This window comes from Ambystoma mexicanum, chromosome 9 (assembly GCF_040938575.1).
Source record: "Ambystoma mexicanum isolate Mex_15411 chromosome 9, UKY_AmexF1_1, whole genome shotgun sequence".
Lineage (NCBI taxonomy): Eukaryota > Metazoa > Chordata > Amphibia > Caudata > Ambystomatidae > Ambystoma > Ambystoma mexicanum.
This window is the reverse complement of record NC_090931.1, coordinates 1,538,525,057-1,538,548,940: the sequence shown is the minus strand read 5'-3', so window position 1 is coordinate 1,538,548,940 and position 23,884 is coordinate 1,538,525,057.

The following is a 23,884-nucleotide window of genomic DNA, read 5'->3' as shown; positions in this document are numbered from 1 at the left end:
CAGGGTCACCCCCAGCACCTACTGCATCACTACTACTGCTAGGGTCACCCCCAACACCTACTGCATCAGTACTACTGCTAGGGTCTCCCCCAACACCTACTGCATCACTACTACTGCCAGGGTCACCCCAGCACCTACTGCATCACTACTACTGCTAGGGCCACCCCAGCACCTACTGCATCACTACTGCTGCTAGGGCCACCCCCAGCACCTACTGCATCACTACTACTGCTGCTAGGGTCACACCAGCCCCTACTGCATCACTACTACTGCTGCTAGGGCCACCCCAGCACCTACTGCATCACTACTACTGCTAGGGTCACCCCCAGCACCTACTGCATCACTATTACTGCTAGGGTCACACCAGCCCCTACTGAATCACTACTACTGCTAGGACCACCCCCAGCACCTACTGTATCACTACTACTGCCAGGGTCACCCCAGCCCCTACTGCATCACTACTACTGCCAGGGTCGCCCCAGCACCTACTGCATCACTACTACTGCTAGGGTCACCCCAGCACCTACTGCATCACTACTACTGCTGCTAGGGCCACCCCAGCACCTACTGCTAGGGCCACCCCAGCACCTACTGCATCAATACTGCTGCTAGGGCCACCCCCAGCACCTACTGCATCACTACTACTGCTAGGGTCACACCAGCCCCTACTGCATCACTACTACTGCTGCTAGGGCCGCCCCAGCACCTACTGCATCACTACTACTGCTAGGGTCACCCCCAACACGTACTGCATCACTACTACTGCTGCTAGGGCCACCCCAGCACCTACTGCATCACTACTACTGCTAAGGTCACCCCCAGCACCTACTGCATCACTACTACTGCTAGGGTCACACCAGCCCCTACTGCATCACTACTACTGCTAGGGTCACCCCAGCACCTACTGCATCACTACTACTGCTAGGGCCACCCCCAGCACCTACTGCATCACTACTACTGCTAGGGCCACCCCCAGCACCTACTGCATCACTACTACTGCTAGGGTCACCCCAGCCCCGACTGCATCACTACTACTGCTAGGGCCACCCCCAGCACCTACTGCATCACTACTACTGATAGGGTCACCCCAGCACCTACTGCATCACTACTACTGCTAGGGCCACCCCCAGCACCTACTGCATCACTACTACTGCTAGGGCCACCCCCAGCACCTACTGCATCACTACTACTGCTAGGGCCACCCCCAGCACCTAATGCATCACTACTACTGCTAGGGCCACCCCCAGCACCTACTGCATCACTACTACTGCTAGGGCCATCCCCCACACCGACTGCATCACTACTACTGCTAGGGTCACTCCAGCCCCTACTGCATCACTACTACTGCCAGGGTCACCCCAGCACCTACTGCATCACTACTACTGCTAGGGTCACCCCAGCACCTACTGCATCACTACTACTGCTGCTAGGGCCACCCCCAGCACCTACTGCATCACTACTACTGCTAGGGCCACCCCCAGCACCTACTGCATCACAACTACTGCTAGGGTCACCCCAGCCCCTACTGCATCACTACTGCTGCTATGGCCACCCCCAGCACCTACTGCATCACTACTACTGCTAGGGCCACCCCCAGCACCTACTGCATCACTACTACTGCTAGGGTCACCCCAGCACCTACTGCATCACTACTACTGCTGCTAGGGTCACCCCAGCACCTACTGCATCACTACTACTGCTAGGGTCACCCCAGCACCTACTGCATCACTACTACTGCCAGGGTCACCCCCAGCACCTACTGCATCACTACTACTGCTAGGGCCACCCCCAGCACCTACTGCATCACTACTACTCCTAGGGCCACCCCAGCACCTACTGCATCACTACTACGGCTAGGGCCACCCCCAGCACCTACTGCATCACTACTACTGCTAGGGTCACCCCAGCCCCTACTGCATCACTACTGCTGCTAGGGCCACCCCCAGCACCTACTGCATCACTACTACTGATAGGGTCACCCCAGCACCTACTGCATCACTACTACTGCTAGGGTCAACCCAGCACCTACTGCATCACTACTACTGCTAGGGCCATCCCCCACACCGACTGCATCACTACTACTGCTAGGGTCACCCCCAGCACCTACTGCATCACTACTACTGCTGCTAGGGTCACCCCAGCACCTACTGCATCACTACTACTGCTAGGGTCACCCCAGCACCTACTGCATCACTACTACTGCTAGGGCCATCCCCCACACCGACTGCATCACTACTACTGCTAGGGTCACCCCCAGCACCTACTGCATCACTACTACTGCTGCTAGGGTCACCCCAGCACCTACTGCATCACTACTACTGCTAGGGCCACCCCCAGCACCTACTGCATCACTACTACTGCTAGGGTCACCCCAGCACCTACTGCATCACTACTACTGCTAGGGTCACCCCAGCACCTACTGCATCACTACTACTGCTAGGGTCACACTAGCACCTACTGCATCACTACTACTGCTAGGGTCACCCCAGCACCTACTGCATCACTACTACTGCTATGGCCACCCCCAGCACCTACTGCATCACTACTACTGCTAGGGCCACCCCCAGCACCTACTGCATCACTACTACTGCTAGGGTCACCCCCAACACCTACTGCATCACTACTACTGCTAGGGCCACCCCCAGCACCTACTGCATCACTACTACTGCTAGGGTCACCCCAGCACCTACTGCATCACTACTACTGATAGGGTCACCCCAGCACCTACTGCATCACTACTACTGCCAGGGCCACCCCCAGCACCTACTGCATCACTACTACTGCTAGGGTCACCCCAGCCCCTACTGCATCACTACTACTGATAGGGGCACCCCAGCACCTACTGCATCACTACTACTGCCAGGGCCACCCCCACACCGACTGCATCACGGCTACTGCTAGGGCCACCCCAGCACCTACTGCATCACTACTACTGCTAGGGTCACCCCCAGCACCTACTGCATCACTACTACTGCTAGGGTCACCCCAGCACCTACTGCATCACTACTACTGCTAGGGACACCCCAGCACCTCCTGCATCACTACTACTGCTAGGGCCACCCCAGCACCTCCTGCATCACTACTACTGCTAGGGTCACCCCAGCCCCTACTGCATCACTACTACTGCTAGGGCCACCCCCAGCACCTACTGCATCACCACTACTGCTAGGGCCACCCCCAGCACCTACTGCATCACTACTACTGCTAGGGCCACCCCAGCCCCTACTGCATCACTACTACTGCTAGGGTCACCCCAGCACCTACTGCATCACTACTACTGCTAGGGCCATCCCCCACACCGACTGCATCACTACTACTGCTAGGGCCATCCCCAGCCCCTACTGCATCACTACTACTGCTAGGGCCACCCCCAGCACCTACTGCATCACTACTGCTGCTAGGGCCACCCCCAGCACCTACTGCATCACTACTACTGCTAGGGCCACCCCCAGCACCTACTGCATTACTACTACTGCTGCTAGGGCCACCCCAGCACCTTCTGCATCACTACTACTGCTAGGGCCACCCCAGCACCTACTGCAGCACTACTACTGCTAGGGTCACCCCAGCACCTACTGCATCACTACTACTGCCAGGGTCACCCCCAGCACCTACTGCATCACTACTACTGCTAGGGTCACCCCAGCACCTACTGCATCACTACTACTGCTAGGGTCACCCCCAGCACCTACTGCATCACTACTACTGCCAGGGTCACCCCCAGCACCTACTGCATCACTACTACTGCTAGGGCCACCCCCAGCACCTACTGCATCACTACTACTGCTAGGGCCACCCCCAGCACCTACTGCATCACTACTACTGCTAAGGCCACCCCCAGCACCTACTGCATCACTACTACTGCTACTAGGGTCACCCCCAGCACCTACTGCATCACTACTACTGCCAGGGTCACCCCCAGCACCTACTGCATCACTACTACTGCTAGGGCCACCCCCAGCACCTACTGCATCACTACTACTGCTAGGGCCACCCCCAGCACCTACTGCATCACTACTACTACTGCCAGGGTCACCCCAGCACCTACTGCATCACTACTACTGCCAGGGTCACCCCCAGCACCTACTGCATCACTACTACTGCTAGGGCCACCCCCAGCACCTACTGCATCACTACTACTGCTAGGGCCACCCCCAGCACCTACTGCATCACTACTACTACTGCCAGGGTCACCCCAGCACCTACTGCATCACTACTACTGCTAGGGCCACCCCAGCACCTACTGCATCACTACTACTGCCAGGGTCACCCCCAGCACCTACTGCATCACTACTACTGCTAGGGTCACCCCCAACACCTACTGCATCAGTACTACTGCTAGGGTCACCCCCAACACCTACTGCATCACTACTACTGCCAGGGTCACCCCAGCACCTACTGCATCACTACTACTGCTAGGGCCACCCCAGCACCTACTGCATCACTACTGCTGCTAGGGCCACCCCCAGCACCTACTGCATCACTACTACTGCTGCTAGGGTCACACCAGCCCCTACTGCATCACTACTACTGCTGCTAGGGCCACCCCAGCACCTACTGCATCACTACTACTGCTAGGGTCACCCCCAGCACCTACTGCATCACTATTACTGCTAGGGTCACACCAGCCCCTACTGAATCACTACTACTGCTAGGACCACCCCCAGCACCTACTGTATCACTACTACTGCCAGGGTCACCCCAGCCCCTACTGCATCACTACTACTGCCAGGGTCACCCCAGCACCTACTGCATCACTACTACTGCTAGGGTCACCCCAGCACCTACTGCATCACTACTACTGCTGCTAGGGCCACCCCAGCACCTACTGCTAGGGCCACCCCAGCACCTACTGCATCAATACTGCTGCTAGGGCCACCCCCAGCACCTACTGCATCACTACTACTGCTAGGGTCACACCAGCCCCTACTGCATCACTACTACTGCTGCTAGGGCCGCCCCAGCACCTACTGCATCACTACTACTGCTAGGGTCACCCCCAACACGTACTGCATCACTACTACTGCTGCTAGGGCCACCCCAGCACCTACTGCATCACTACTACTGCTAAGGTCACCCCCAGCACCTACTGCATCACTACTACTGCTAGGGTCACACCAGCCCCTACTGCATCACTACTACTGCTAGGGTCACCCCAGCACCTACTGCATCACTACTACTGCTAGGGCCACCCCCAGCACCTACTGCATCACTACTACTGCTAGGGCCACCCCCAGCACCTACTGCATCACTACTACTGCTAGGGTCACCCCAGCCCCGACTGCATCACTACTACTGCTAGGGCCACCCCCAGCACCTACTGCATCACTACTACTGATAGGGTCACCCCAGCACCTACTGCATCACTACTACTGCTAGGGCCACCCCCAGCACCTACTGCATCACTACTACTGCTAGGGCCACCCCCAGCACCTACTGCATCACTACTACTGCTATGGCCACCCCCAGCACCTAATGCATCACTACTACTGCTAGGGCCACCCCCAGCACCTACTGCATCACTACTACTGCTAGGGCCATCCCCCAGCACCGACTGCATCACTACTACTGCTAGGGTCACCCCAGCCCCTACTGCATCACTACTACTGCCAGGGTCACCCCAGCACCTACTGCATCACTACTGCTGCTAGGGCCACCCCCAGCACCTACTGCATCACTACTGCTGCTAAGACCACCCCCAGCACCTACTGCATCACTACTGCTGCTAGGGCCACCCCCAGCACCTACTGCATCACTACTACTGATAGGATCGCCCCAGCACCTACTGCATCACTACTACTGCTAGGGTCACTCCAGCCCCTACTGCATCACTACTACTGCCAGGGTCACCCCAGCACCTACTGCATCACTACTACTGCTAGGGTCACCCCAGCACCTACTGCATCACTACTACTGCTGCTAGGGCCACCCCCAGCACCTACTGCATCACTACTACTGCTAGGGCCACCCCCAGCACCTACTGCATCACAACTACTGCTAGGGTCACCCCAGCCCCTACTGCATCACTACTGCTGCTATGGCCACCCCCAGCACCTACTGCATCACTACTACTGCTAGGGCCACCCCCAGCACCTACTGCATCACTACTACTGCTAGGGTCACCCCAGCACCTACTGCATCACTACTACTGCCAGGGTCACCCCAGCACCTACTGCATCACCACTACTGCTAGGGTCACCCCAGCACCTACTGCATCACTACCACTGCTAGGGTCACCCCAGCACCTACTGCATCACTACTACTGCTAGGGTCACCCCCAGCACCTACTGCATCACTACTACTGCTAGGGTCACACCAGCCCCTACTGCATCACTACTACTGCTGCTAGGGCCACCCCAGCACCTACTGCAGCACTACTACGGCTAGGGTCACCCCTAGCACCTACTGCATCACTACTACTGCTAGGGTCACCCCCAGCACCTACTGCCTCACTACTACTGCTAGGGTCACCCCTAGCACCTACTGCATCACTACTACTGATAGGGTCACCCCAGCACCTACTGCATCACCACTACTGCTAGGGTCACCCCAGCACCTACTGCATCACCACTACTGCTAGGGCCACCCCAGCACCTACTGCATCACTACTACTGCTAGGGTCACCCCAGCCCCTACTGCATCACTACTGCTGCTAGGGCCACCCCCAGCACCTACTGCATCACTACTACTGATAGGGTCACCCCAGCACCTACTGCATCACTACTACTGCTAGGGCCACCCCAGCACCTACTGCATCACTACTACTGCTAGGGCCACCCCCAGCACCTACTGCATCACTACTACTGCCAGGGTCACCCCAGCACCTACTGCATCACTACTGCTGCTAGGGTCACCCCCAGCACCTACTGCATCACGGCTACTGCTATGGTCACCCCAGCACCTACTGCATCACTACTACTGCTAGGGCCACCCCCAGCACCTACTGCATCACTACTACTGATAGGGTCACCCCAGCACCTACTGCAGCACTACTACTGCTAGGGTTACCCCAGCACCTACTGCATCACTACTACTGCTAGGGCCACCCCCAGCACCTACTGCATCACTACTACTGCTAGGGCCACCCCCAGCACCTACTGCATCACTACTACTGCTATGGTCACCCCCAGCACCAACTGCATCACTACTACTGCTAGGGTCACCCCAGCACCTACTGCATCACTACTACTGCTAGGGCCACCCCCAGCACCTACTGCATCACTACTACTGCTAGGGTCACCCCAGCACCTACTGCATCACTACTACTGCTAGGGTCACCCCAGCACCTACCGCATCACTACTACTGCTAGGGCCACCCCCAGCACCTACTGCATCACTACTACTGCTAGGGTCACCCCAGCACCTACTGCATCACTACTACTGCTAGGGTCACCCCAGCACCTACTGCATCACTACTACTGCTAGGGCCACCCCCAGCACCTACTGCATCACTACTACTGCTAAGGCCACCCCCAGCACCTACTGCATCACTATTACTGCTAGGGTCACCCCAGCACCTACTGCATCACTACTACTGCTAGAGCCACCCCCAGCACCTACTGCATCACCACTACTGCTAGGGTCACCCCCAACACCTCCTGCATCACTACTACTGCTAGGGTCACCCCAGCACCTACTGCATCACTACTACTGCTAGGGTCACCCCAGCACCTACTGCATCACTACTACTGCATCACTACTACTGCTAGGGCCACCCCCAGCACCTACTGCATCACTACTACTGCCAGGGTCACCCCAGCACCTACTGCATCACTACTACTGCTAGGGTCACCCCAGCCCCTACTGCATCACTACTACTGCATCACTACTACTGCTAGGGCCACCCCCAGCACCTACTGCATCACTACTACTGCCAGGGTCACCCCAGCACCTACTGCATCACTACTACTGATAGGGTCACCCCAGCCCCTACTGCATCACTACTACTGCATCACTACTACTGCTAGGGCCACCCCCAGCACCTACTGCATCACTACTACTGCTAGGGCCACCCCCAGCACCTACTGCATCACCACTACTGCTAGGGCCACCCCCAACACCTCCTGCATCACTACTACTGCTAGGGTCACCCCAGCACCTACAGCATCACTACTACTGCTAGGGTCACCCCAGCACCTACTGCATCACTACTACGGATAGGGTCACCCCAGCCCCTACTGCATCACTACTACTGCATCACTACTACTGCTAGGGCCACCCCCAGCACCTACTGCATCACTACTACTGCCAGGGTCACCCCAGCACCTACTGCATCACTACTACTGATAGGGTCACACCAGCCCCTACTGCATCACTACTACTGCATCACTACTACTGCTAGGGCCACCCCCAGCACCTACTGCATCACTACTACTGCCAGGGTCACCCCAGCACCTACTGCATCACTACTACTGATAGGGTCACCCCAGCACCTACTGCATCACTACTACTGCCAGGGTCACCCCAGCACCTACTGCATCACTACTACTGATAGGGTCACCCCAGCACCTACTGCATCACGGCTACTGCTAGGGTCATTCCAGCACCTACTGCATCACTACTACTGCCAGGGTCACCCCAGCACCTACTGCATCACTACTACTGCTAGGGCCACCCCCAGCACCTACTGCATCACTACTACTGCCAGGGTCACCCCAGCACCTACTGCATCACTACTACTAATAGGGTCACCCCCAGCACCTACTGCATCACTACTACTGCTAGGGTCACCCCCAGCCCCTTAATACATCGCTACTACTGCTAGGGTCACCCTCAGCGCCTACTGCATCACTACTAATGCTAGTGTCACGCCAGAACCTACTGCATCACTACTGCTAGGGCCACCCCCAGCACCTACTGCATCACTACTACTGATAGGGTCACCCCAGCACCTACTGCATCACTACTACTGCTAGGGCCACCCCCAGCACCTACTGCATCACTACTACTGCTAGGGTCACCCCAGCACCTACTGCATCACTACTACTGCCAGGGTCACCCCAGCACCTACTGCATCACCACTACTGCTAGGGTCACCCCAGCACCTACCGCATCACTACTACTGCTAGGGTCACCCCCAGCACCTACTGCATCACTACTACTGCTAGGGTCACCCCCAGCACCTACTGCATCACTACTACTGCTAGGGTCACACCAGCCCCTACTGCACGCTACTACTGCTGCTAGGGCCACCCCAGCACCTACTGCAGCACTACTGCTAGGGTCACCCCAGCACCTACTGCATCACTACTACTGCCAGGGTCACCCCCAGCACCTACTGCATCACTACTACTGCCAGGGTCACCCCAGCACCTACTGCATCACTACTACTGCTAGGGTCACCCCAGCACCTACTGCATCACTACTACTGCCAGGGTCACCCCCAGCACCTACTGCATCACTACTACTGCTAGGGTCACCCCAGCACCTACTGCAGCACTACTACTGCTAGGGTCACCCCAGCACCTACTGCATCACTACTACTGCTAGGGTCACCCCAGCACCTACTGCATCACTACTACTGCTGCTAGGGCCACCCCAGCACCTACTGCATCACAACTACTGCTAGCGTCACCCCCAGCACCTACTGCATCACTACTACTGCTAGGGTCACCCCCAACACCTACTGCATCACTACTACTGCTAGGGTCACCCCCAACACCTACTGCATCACTACTACTGCTGCTAGGGTCACCCCAGCACCTACTGCATCACTACTACTGCTGCTAGGGTCACCCCAGCACCTACTGCATCACTACTACTACCAGGGTCACCCCAGCACCTACTGCATCACTACTACTGTCAGGGTCACCCCCAGCACCTACTGCATCACTACTACTGCCAGGGTCACCCCAGCACCTACTGCATCACTACTACTGCTAGGGTCACCCCAGCACCTACTGCATCACTACTACTGCCAGGGTCACCCCCAGCACCTACTGCATCACTACTACTGCTAGGGCCACCCCCAGCACCTACTGCATCACTACTACTGCTAGGGCCACCCCCAGCACCTACTGCATCACTACTACTGCTAGGGCCACCCCCAGCACCTACTGCATCACTACTACTGCTAGGGCCACCCCCAGCACCTACTGCATCACTACTACTGCTAGGGTCACCCCAGCACCTACTGCATCACTACTACTGCTAGGGCCACCCCCAGCACCTACTGCATCACTACTACTGCTAGGGCCACCCCCAGCACCTACTGCATCACTACTACTGCTAGGGTCACCCCAGCACCTACTGCATCACCACTACTGCTAAGGTCACCCCAGCACCTACTGCATCACTACTACTGCTAGGGTCACCCCCAGCACCTACTGCATCACTACTACTGCTAGGGTCACCCCCAGCACCTACTGCATCACTACTACTGCTAGGGTCACCCCCAGCACCTACTGCATCACTACTACTGCCAGGGTCACCCCCAGCACCTACTGCATCACTACTACTGCTAGGGTCACCCCCAACACCTACTGCATCAGTACTACTGCTAGGGCCACCCCAGCACCTACTGCAGCACTACTACTGCTAGGGTCACCCCAGCACCTACTGCATCACTACTACTGCCAGGGTCACCCCCAGCACCTACTGCATCACTACTACTGCTAGGGTCACCCCAGCACCTACTGCATCACTACTACTGCTAGGGTCACCCCAGCACCTACCGCATCACTACTACTGCTAGGGCCACCCCCAGCACCTACTGCATCACTACTACTGCTAGGGTCACCCCAGCACCTACTGCATCACTACTACTGCTAGGGTCACCCCAGCACCTACTGCATCACTACTACTGCTAGGGCCACCCCCAGCACCTACTGCATCACTACTACTGCTAAGGCCACCCCCAGCACCTACTGCATCACTATTACTGCTAGGGTCACCCCAGCACCTACTGCATCACTACTACTGCTAGAGCCACCCCCAGCACCTACTGCATCACCACTACTGCTAGGGTCACCCCCAACACCTCCTGCATCACTACTACTGCTAGGGTCACCCCAGCACCTACTGCATCACTACTACTGCTAGGGTCACCCCAGCACCTACTGCATCACTACTACTGCATCACTACTACTGCTAGGGCCACCCCCAGCACCTACTGCATCACTACTACTGCCAGGGTCACCCCAGCACCTACTGCATCACTACTACTGCTAGGGTCACCCCAGCCCCTACTGCATCACTACTACTGCATCACTACTACTGCTAGGGCCACCCCCAGCACCTACTGCATCACTACTACTGCCAGGGTCACCCCAGCACCTACTGCATCACTACTACTGATAGGGTCACCCCAGCCCCTACTGCATCACTACTACTGCATCACTACTACTGCTAGGGCCACCCCCAGCACCTACTGCATCACTACTACTGCTAGGGCCACCCCCAGCACCTACTGCATCACCACTACTGCTAGGGCCACCCCCAACACCTCCTGCATCACTACTACTGCTAGGGTCACCCCAGCACCTACAGCATCACTACTACTGCTAGGGTCACCCCCAGCACCTACTGCATCACTACTACTGATAGGGTCACCCCAGCCCCTACTGCATCACTACTACTGCATCACTACTACTGCTAGGGCCACCCCCAGCACCTACTGCATCACTACTACTGCCAGGGTCACCCCAGCACCTACTGCATCACTACTACTGATAGGGTCACACCAGCCCCTACTGCATCACTACTACTGCATCACTACTACTGCTAGGGCCACCCCCAGCACCTACTGCATCACTACTACTGCCAGGGTCACCCCAGCACCTACTGCATCACTACTACTGATAGGGTCACCCCAGCACCTACTGCATCACTACTACTGCCAGGGTCACCCCAGCACCTACTGCATCACTACTACTGATAGGGTCACCCCAGCACCTACTGCATCACGGCTACTGCTAGGGTCATTCCAGCACCTACTGCATCACTACTACTGCCAGGGTCACCCCAGCACCTACTGCATCACTACTACTGCTAGGGCCACCCCCAGCACCTACTGCATCACTACTACTGCCAGGGTCACCCCAGCACCTACTGCATCACTACTACTAATAGGTTCACCCCCAGCACCTACTGCATCACTACTACTGCTAGGGTCACCCCCAGCCCCTTAATACATCGCTACTACTGCTAGGGTCACCCTCAGCGCCTACTGCATCACTACTAATGCTAGTGTCACACCAGCACCTACTGCATCACTACTACTGCTAGGGCCAACCCCAGCACCTACTGCATCACTACTACTGATAGGGTCACCCCAGCACCTACTGCATCACTACTACTGCTAGGGCCACCCCCAGCACCTACTGCATCACTACTACTGCTAGGGTCACCCCAGCACCTACTGCATCACTACTACTGCCAGGGTCACCCCAGCACCTACTGCATCACCACTACTGCTAGGGTCACCCCAGCACCTACTGCATCACTACTACTGCTAGGGTCACCCCCAGCACCTACTGCATCACTACTACTGCTAGGGTCACCCCCAGCACCTACTGCATCACTACTACTGCTAGGGTCACACCAGCCCCTACTGCACGCTACTACTGCTGCTAGGGCCACCCCAGCACCTACTGCAGCACTACTGCTAGGGTCACCCCAGCACCTACTGCATCACTACTACTGCCAGGGTCACCCCCAGCACCTACTGCATCACTACTACTGCCAGGGTCACCCCAGCACCTACTGCATCACTACTACTGCTAGGGTCACCCCAGCACCTACTGCATCACTACTACTGCCAGGGTCACCCCCAGCACCTACTGCATCACTACTACTGCTAGGGTCACCCCAGCACCTACTGCAGCACTACTACTGCTAGGGTCACCCCAGCACCTACTGCATCACTACTACTGCTAGGGTCACCCCAGCACCTACTGCATCACTACTACTGCTGCTAGGGCCACCCCAGCACCTACTGCATCACAACTACTGCTAGCGTCACCCCCAGCACCTACTGCATCACTACTACTGCTAGGGTCACCCCCAACACCTACTGCATCACTACTACTGCTAGGGTCACCCCCAACACCTACTGCATCAATACTACTGCTGCTAGGGTCACCCCAGCACCTACTGCATCACTACTACTGCTGCTAGGGTCACCCCAGCACCTACTGCATCACTACTACTACCAGGGTCACCCCCAGCACCTACTGCATCACTACTACTGCCAGGGTCACCCCAGCACCTACTGCATCACTACTACTGCTAGGGTCACCCCAGCACCTACTGCATCACTACTACTGCCAGGGTCACCCCCAGCACCTACTGCATCACTACTACTGCTAGGGCCACCCCCAGCACCTACTGCATCACTACTACTGCTAGGGCCACCCCCAGCACCTACTGCATCACTACTACTGCTAGGGCCACCCCCAGCACCTACTGCATCACTACTACTGCTAGGGCCACCCCCAGCACCTACTGCATCACTACTACTGCTAGGGTCACCCCAGCACCTACTGCATCACTACTACTGCTAGGGCCACCCCCAGCACCTACTGCATCACTACTACTGATAGGGTCACCCCAGCACCTACTGCATCACTACTACTGCTAGGGCCACCCCCAGCACCTACTGCATCACTACTACTGCTAGGGTCACCCCAGCACCTACTGCATCACCACTACTGCTAGGGACACCCCAGCACCTACTGCATCACTACTACTGCTAGGGTCACCCCCAGCACCTACTGCATCACTACTACTGCTAGGGTCACCCCCAGCACCTACTGCATCACTACTACTGCTAGGGCGACCCCAGCACCTACTGCATCACTACTACTGCCAGGGTCACCCCCAGCACCTACTGCATCACTACTACTGCTAGGGTCACCCCCAACACCTACTGCATCAGTACTACTGCTAGGGCCACCCCCAGCACCTACTGCATCACTACTACTGCCAGGGTCACCCCAGCACCTACTGCATCACTACTACTGCCAGGGTCACCCCCAGCACCTACTGCATCACTACTACTGCTTGGGTCACCCCCAGCACCTACTGCATCACTACTACTGCTAGGGTCACCCCCAGCACCTACTGCATCACTACTACTGCTAGGGTCACCCCAGCACCTACTGCATCACTACTACTGCTGCTAGGGTCACCCCAGCACCTACTGCATCACTACTACTGCTAGGGTCACCCCAGCACCTACTGCATCACTACTACTGCCAGGGTCACCCCAGCACCTACTGCATCACCACTACTGCTAGGGTCACCCCAGCACCTACTGCATCACTACTACTGCTAGGGTCACCCCCAGCACCTACTGCATCACTACTACTGCTAGAGTCACACCAGCCCCTACTGCATCACTACTACTGCTGCTAGGGCCACCCCAGCACCTACTGCAGCACTACTACTGCTAGGGTCACCCCAGCACCTACTGCATCACTACTACTGCCAGGGTCACCCCAGCACCTACTGCATCACTTCTACTGCCAGGGTCACCCCAGCACCTACTGCATCACTACTACTGCTAGGGTCACCCCAGCACCTACTGCATCACTAATACTGCCAGGGTCACCCCCAGCACCTACTGCATCACTACTACTGCTAGGGTCACCCCAGCACTTACTGCATCACTACTGCCAGGGTCACCCCCAGCACCTACTGCATCACTACTACTGCTAGGGTCACCCCAGCCCCTACTGCATCACTACTACTGCTAGGGTCACCCCCAACACCTACTGCATCAGTACTACTGCTAGGGCCACCCCCAGCACCTACTGCATCACTACTACTGCTAGGGCCACCCCCAGCACCTACTGCATCACTACTACTGCTAGGGCCACCCCCAGCACCTACTGCATCACTACTACTGCTGCTAGGGTCACCCCCAGCACCTACTGCATCACTACTACTGCCAGGGTCACCCCAGCCCCTACTGCATCACTACTACTGCCAGGGTCACCCCCAGCACCTACTGCATCACTACTACTGCTAGGGCCACCCCCAGCACCTCCTGCATCACTACTACTGCTAGGGCCACCCCCAGCACCTACTGCATCACTACTACTACTGCCAGAGTCACCCCAGCACCTACTGCATCACTACTACTGCCAGGGTCACCCCCAGCACCTACTGCATCACTACTACTGCTAGGACCACCCCAGCACCTACTGCATCACTACTACTGCTAGGGCCACCCCCAGCACCTACTGCATCACTACTACTGCCAGGGTCACCCCAGCACCTACTGCATCACTACTACTGCTAGGGCCACCCCAGCACCTACTGCATCACTACTACTGCCAGGGTCACCCCCAGCACCTACTGCATCACTACTACTGCTAGGGTCACCCCCAACACCTACTGCATCAGTACTACTGCTAGGGCCACCCCCAGCACCTACTGCATCACTACTACTGCCAGGGTCACCCCCAGCACCTACTGCATCACTACTACTGCTAGGGTCACCCCCAGCACCTACTGCATCACTACTACTGCCAGGGTCACCCCCAGCACCTACTGCATCACTACTACTGCTAGGGTCACCCCAGCACCTACTGCATCACTACTACTGCTGCTAGGGTCACCCCAGCACCTACTGCATCACTACTGCTGCTAGGGTCACCCCAGCACCTACTGCATCACTACTACTGCCAGGGTCACCCCCAGCACCTACTGCATCACTACTACTGCTAGGGCCACCCCCAGCACCTACTGCATCACTACTACTGCTAGGGCCACCCCCAGCACCTACTGCATCACTACTACTGCTAGGGCCACCCCCAGCACCTACTGCATCACTACTACTGCTAGGGCCACCCCCAGCACCTACTGCATTACTACTACTGCTGCTAGGGCCACCCCAGCACCTTCTGCATCACTACTACTGCTAGGGCCACCCCCAGCACCTACTGCATCACTACTACTGCTAGGGTCACCCCCAACACCTACTGCATCAGTACTACTGCTAGGGCCACCCCCAGCACCTACTGCATCACTACTACTGCCAGGGTCACCCCCAGCACCTACTGCATCACTACTACTGCTAGGGTCACCCCCAGCACCTACTGCATCACTACTACTGCCAGGGTCACCCCAGCACCTACTGCATCACTACTACTGCTAGGGTCACCCCAGCACCTACTGCATCACTACTACTGCTGCTAGGGTCACCCCAGCACCTACTGCATCACTACTACTGCTAGGGTCACCCCAGCACCTACTGCATCACTACTACTGCCAGGGTCACCCCCAGCACCTACTGCATCACTACTACTGCTAGGGTCACCCCAGCACCTACTGCATCACTACTGCCAGGGTCACCCCCAGCACCTACTGCATCACTACTACTGCTAGGGTCACCCCAGCCCCTACTGCATCACTACTACTGCTAGGGTCACCCCCAACACCTACTGCATCAGTACTACTGCTAGGGCCACCCCCAGCACCTACTGCATCACTACTACTGCTAGGGCCACCCCCAGCACCTACTGCATCACTACTACTGCTAGGGCCACCCCCAGCACCTACTGCATCACTACTACTGCTGCTAGGGTCACCCCCAGCACCTACTGCATCACTACTACTGCCAGGGTCACCCCAGCCCCTACTGCATCACTACTACTGCCAGGGTCACCCCCAGCACCTACTGCATCACTACTACTGCTAGGGCCACCCCCAGCACCTACTGCATCACTACTACTGCTAGGGCCACCCCCAGCACCTACTGCATCACTACTACTACTGCCAGAGTCACCCCAGCACCTACTGCATCACTACTAGTGCCAGGGTCACCCCCAGCACCTACTGCATCACTACTACTGCTAGGACCACCCCCAGCACCTACTGCATCACTACTACTGCTAGGGCCACCCCCAGCACCTACTGCATCACTACTACTACTGCCAGGGTCACCCCAGCACCTACTGCATCACTACTACTGCTAGGGCCACCCCAGCACCTACTGCATCACTACTACTGACAGGGTCACCCCCAGCACCTACTGCATCACTACTACTGCTAGGGTCACCCCCAACACCTACTGCATCAGTACTACTGCTAGGGCCACCCCCAGCACCTACTGCATCACTACTACTGCCAGGGTCACCCCCAGCACCTACTGCATCACTACTACTGCTAGGGTCACCCCCAGCACCTACTGCATCACTACTACTGCCAGGGTCACCCCCAGCACCTACTGCATCACTACTACTGCTAGGGTCACCCCAGCACCTACTGCATCACTACTACTGCTGCTAGGGTCACCCCAGCACCTACTGCATCACTACTACTGCTAGGGTCACCCCAGCACCTACTGCATCACTACTACTGCCAGGGTCACCCCCAGCACCTACTGCATCACTACTACTGCTAGGGCCACCCCCAGCACCTACTGCATCACTACTACTGCTAGGGCCACCCCAGCACCTACTGCATCACTACTACTGCTAGGGCCACCCCCAGCACCTACTGCATCACTACTACTGCTAGGGTCACCCCAGCCCCTACTGCATCACTACTGCTGCTAGGGCCACCCCCAGCACCTACTGCATCACTACTACTGATAGGGTCACCCCAGCACCTACTGCATCACTACTACTGCTAGGGTCACCCCAGCACCTACTGCATCACTACTACTGCTAGGGCCATCCCCCACACCGACTGCATCACTACTACTGCTAGGGTCACCCCCAGCACCTACTGCATCACTACTACTGCTGCTAGGGTCACCCCAGCACCTACTGCATCACTACTACTGCTAGGGCCATCCCCCAGCACCTACTGCATCACTACTACTGCTAGGGCCACCCCCAGCACCTACTGCATCACTACTACTGCTAGGGTCACACCAGCCCCTACTGCATCACTACTCTGCTGCTAGGGCCACCCCAGCACCTACTGCATCACTACTACTGCTAGGGTCACCCCCAGCACCTACTGCATCACTACTACTGCTAGGGTCACCCCAGCACCTACTGCATCACTACTACTGCTAGGGCCACCCCAGCCCCTACTGCATCACTACTACTGCTAGGGTCACCCCAGCACCTACTGCATCACTACTACTGCTAGGGTCACCCCAGCCCCTACTGCATCACTACTGCCAGGGCCACCCCCAGCACCTACTGCATCACTACTACTGCTAGGGTCACCCCCAACACCTACTGCATCACTACTACTGCTAGGGCCACCCCCAGCACCTACTGCATCACTACTACTGCTAGGGTCACCCCAGCACCTACTGCATCACTACTACTGATAGGGTCACCCCATCACCTACTGCATCACTACTACTGCCAGGGCCACCCCCAGCACCTACTGCATCACTACTACTGCTAGGGTCACCCCAGCCCCTACTGCATCACTACTACTGATAGGGGCACCCCAGCACCTACTGCATCACTACTACTGCCAGGGCCACCCCCAGCACCTACTGCATCACTACTACTGCTAGGGCCACCCCCACACCGACTGCATCACGGCTACTGCTAGGGCCACCCCAGCACCTACTGCATCACTACTACTGCTAGGGTCACCCCCAGCACCTACTGCATCACTACTACTGCTAGGGTCACCCCAGCACCTACTGCATCACTACTACTGCTAGGGCCACCCCAGCACCTCCTGCATCACTACTACTGCTAGGGCCACCCCAGCACCTCCTGCATCACTACTACTGCTAGGGTCACCCCAGCCCCTACTGCATCACTACTACTGCTAGGGCCACCCCCAGCACCTACTGCATCACCACTACTGCTAGGGCCACCCCCAGCACCTACTGCATCACTACTACTGCTAGGGCCACCCCCAGCACCTACTGCATCACTACTACTGCTAGGGCCACCCCAGCCCCTACTGCATCACTACTACTGCTAGGGTCACCCCAGCACCTACTGCATCACTACTACTGCTAGGGCCATCCCCCACACCGACTGCATCACTACTACTGCTAGGGCCATCCCCAGCCCCTACTGCATCACTACTACTGCTAGGGCCACCCCCAGCACCTACTGCATCACTACTACTGCTAGGGCCATCCCCCACACCGACTGCATCACTACTACTGCTAGGGTCACCCCCAGCACCTACTGCATCACTACTACTGCTGCTAGGGTCACCCCAGCACCTACTGCATCACTACTACTGCTAGGGCCACCCCCAGCACCTACTGCATCACTACTACTGCTAGGGTCACCCCAGCACCTACTGCATCACTACTACTGCTAGGGTCACCCCAGCACCTACTGCATCACTACTACTGCTAGGGTCACACCAGCACCTACTGCATCACTACTACTGCTAGGGTCACCCCAGCACCTACTGCATCACTACTACTGCTATGGCCACCCCCAGCACCTACTGCATCACTACTACTGCTAGGGCCACCCCCAGCACCTACTGCATCACTACTACTGCTAGGGTCACACCAGCCCCTACTGCATCACTACTCTGCTGCTAGGGCCACCCCAGCACCTACTGCATCACTACTACTGCTAGGGTCACCCCCAGCACCTACTGCATCACTACTACTGCTAGGGTCACCCCAGCACCTACTGCATCACTACTACTGCTAGGGCCACCCCAGCCCCTACTGCATCACTACTACTGCTAGGGTCACCCCAGCACCTACTGCATCACTACTACTGCTAGGGTCACCCCAGCCCCTACTGCATCACTACTACTGCCAGGGCCACCCCCAGCACCTACTGCATCACTACTACTGCTAGGGTCACCCCCAACACCTACTGCATCACTACTACTGCTAGGGCCACCCCCAGCACCTACTGCATCACTACTACTGCTAGGGTCACCCCAGCACCTACTGCATCACTACTACTGATAGGGTCACCCCAGCACCTACTGCATCACTACTACTGCCAGGGCCACCCCCAGCACCTACTGCATCACTACTACTGCTAGGGTCACCCCAGCCCCTACTGCATCACTACTACTGATAGGGGCACCCCAGCACCTACTGCATCACTACTACTGCCAGGGCCACCCCCAGCACCTACTGCATCACTACTACTGCTAGGGCCACCCCCACACCGACTGCATCACGGCTACTGCTAGGGCCACCCCAGCACCTACTGCATCACTACTACTGCTAGGGTCACCCCCAGCACCTACTGCATCACTACTACTGCTAGGGTCACCCCAGCACCTACTGCATCACTACTACTGCTAGGGCCACCCCAGCACCTCCTGCATCACTACTACTGCTAGGGCCACCCCAGCACCTCCTGCATCACTACTACTGCTAGGGTCACCCCAGCCCCTACTGCATCACTACTACTGCTAGGGCCACCCCCAGCACCTACTGCATCACCACTACTGCTAGGGCCACCCCCAGCACCTACTGCATCACTACTACTGCTAGGGCCACCCCCAGCACCTACTGCATCACTACTACTGCTAGGGCCACCCCAGCCCCTACTGCATCACTACTACTGCTAGGGTCACCCCAGCACCTACTGCATCACTACTACTGCTAGGGCCATCCCCCACACCGACTGCATCACTACTACTGCTAGGGCCATCCCCAGCCCCTACTGCATCACTACTACTGCTAGGGCCACCCCCAGCACCTACTGCATCACTACTGCTGCTAGGGCCACCCCCAGCACCTACTGCATCACTACTACTGCTAGGGCCACCCCCAGCACCTACTGCATTACTACTACTGCTGCTAGGGCCACCCCAGCACCTTCTGCATCACTACTACTGCTAGGGCCACCCCAGCACCTACTGCAGCACTACTACTGCTAGGGTCACCCCAGCACCTACTGCATCACTACTACTGCCAGGGTCACCCCCAGCACCTACTGCATCACTACTACTGCTAGGGTCACCCCAGCACCTACTGCATCACTACTACTGCTAGGGTCACCCCCAGCACCTACTGCATCACTACTACTGCCAGGGTCACCCCCAGCACCTACTGCATCACTACTACTGCTAGGGCCACCCCCAGCACCTACTGCATCACTACTACTGCTAGGGCCACCCCCAGCACCTACTGCATCACTACTACTGCTAGGGCCACCCCCAGCACCTACTGCATCACTACTACTGCTACTAGGGTCACCCCCAGCACCTACTGCATCACTACTACTGCCAGGGTCACCCCCAGCACCTACTGCATCACTACTACTGCTAGGGCCACCCCCAGCACCTACTGCATCACTACTACTGCTAGGGCCACCCCCAGCACCTACTGCATCACTACTACTACTGCCAGGGTCACCCCAGCACCTACTGCATCACTACTACTGCCAGGGTCACCCCCAGCACCTACTGCATCACTACTACTGCTAGGGCCACCCCCAGCACCTACTGCATCACTACTACTGCTAGGGCCACCCCCAGCACCTACTGCATCACTACTACTACTGCCAGGGTCACCCCAGCACCTACTGCATCACTACTACTGCTAGGGCCACCCCAGCACCTACTGCATCACTACTACTGCCAGGGTCACCCCCAGCACCTACTGCATCACTACTACTGCTAGGGTCACCCCCAACACCTACTGCATCAGTACTACTGCTAGGGTCACCCCAGCCCCTACTGCATCACTACTACTGCCAGGGTCACCCCAGCACCTACTGCATCACTACTACTGCTAGGGCCACCCCAGCACCTATTGCATCACTACTGCTGCTAGGGCCACCCCCAGCACCTACTGCATCACTACTACTGCTGCTAGGGTCACACCAGCCCCTACTGCATCACTACTACTGCTGCTAGGGCCACCCCAGCACCTACTGCATCACTACTACTGCTAGGGTCACCCCCAGCACCTACTGCATCACTATTACTGCTAGGGTCACACCAGCCCCTACTGAATCACTACTACTGCTAGGACCACCCCCAGCACCTACTATATCACTACTACTGCCAGGGTCACCCCAGCACCTACTGCATCACTACTACTGCTAGGGTCACCCCAGCACCTACTGCATCACTACTACTGCTGCTAGGGCCACCCCAGCACCTACTGCATCAATACTGCTGCTAGGGCCACCCCCAGCACCTACTGCATCACTACTACTGCTAGGGTCACACCAGCCCCTACTGCATCACTACTACTGCTGCTAGGGCCGCCCAGGCACCTACTGCATCACTACTACTGCTAGGGTCACCCCCAACACGTACTGCATCACTACTACTGCTGCTAGGGCCACCCCAGCACCTACTGCATCACTACTACTGCTAAGGTCACCCCCAGCACCTACTGCATCACTACTACTGCTAGGGTCACACCAGCCCCTACTGCATCACTACTACTGCTAGGGTCACCCCAGCACCTACTGCATCACTACTACTGCTAGGGCCACCCCCAGCACCTACTGCATCACTACTACTGCTAGGGCCACCCCCAGCACCTACTGCATCACTACTACTGCTAGGGTCACCCCAGCCCCGACTGCATCACTACTACTGCTAGGGCCACCCCCAGCACCTACTGCATCACTACTACTGATAGGGTCACCCCAGCACCTACTGCATCACTACTACTGCTAGGGCCACCCCCAGCACCTACTGCATCACTACTACTGCTAGGGTCACCCCAGCACCTACTGCATCACTACTACTGCTAGGGCCACCCCCAGCACCTACTGCATCACTACTACTGCTAGGGCCACCCCCAGCACCTAATGCATCACTACTACTGCTAGGGCCACCCCCAGCACCTACTGCATCACTACTACTGCTAGGGCCATCCCACACACCGACTGCATCACTACTACTGCTAGGGTCACCCCAGCCCCTACTGCATCACTACTACTGCCAGGGTCACCCCAGCACCTACTGCATCACTACTGCTGCTAGGGCCACCCCCAGCACCTACTGCATCACTACTGCTGCTAGGGCCACCCCCAGCACCTACTGCATCACTACTGCTGCTAAGACCACCCCCAGCACCTACTGCATCACTACTGCTGCTAGGGCCACCCCCAGCACCTACTGCATCACTACTACTGATAGGATCGCCCCAGCACCTACTGCATCACTACTACTGCTAGGGTCACTCCAGCCCCTACTGCATCACTACTACTGCCAGGGTCACCCCAGCACCTACTGCATCACTACTACTGCTAGGGTCACCCCAGCACCTACTGCATCACTACTACTGCTGCTAGGGCCAACCCCAGCACCTACTGCATCACTACTACTGCTAGGGCCACCCCCAGCACCTACTGCATCACAACTACTGCTAGGGTCACCCCAGCCCCTACTGCATCACTACTGCTGCTATGGCCACCCCCAGCACCTACTGCATCACTACTACTGCTAGGGCCACCCCCAGCACCTACTGCATCACTACTACTGCTAGGGTCACCCCAGCACCTACTGCATCACCACTACTGCTAGGGTCACCCCAGCACCTACTGCATCACTACCACTGCTAGGGTCACCCCAGCACCTACTGCATCACTACTACTGCTAGGGTCACCCCCAGCACCTACTGCATCACTAATACTGCTAGGGTCACACCAGCCCCTACTGCATCACTACTACTGCTGCTAGGGCCACCCCAGCACCTACTGCAGCACTACTACTGCTAGGGTCACCCCTAGCACCTACTGCATCACTACTACTGCTAGGGTCACCCCCAGCACCTACTGCCTCACTACTACTGCTAGGGTCACCCCTAGCACCTACTGCATCACTACTACTGATAGGGTCACCCCAGCACCTACTGCATCACCACTACTGCTAGGGTCACCCCAGCACCTACTGCATCACCACTACTGCTAGGGCCACCCCAGCACCTACTGCATCACTACTACTGCTAGGGTCACCCCAGCCCCTACTGCATCACTACTGCTGCTAGGGCCACCCCCAGCACCTACTGCATCACTACTACTGATAGGGTCACCCCAGCACCTACTGCATCACT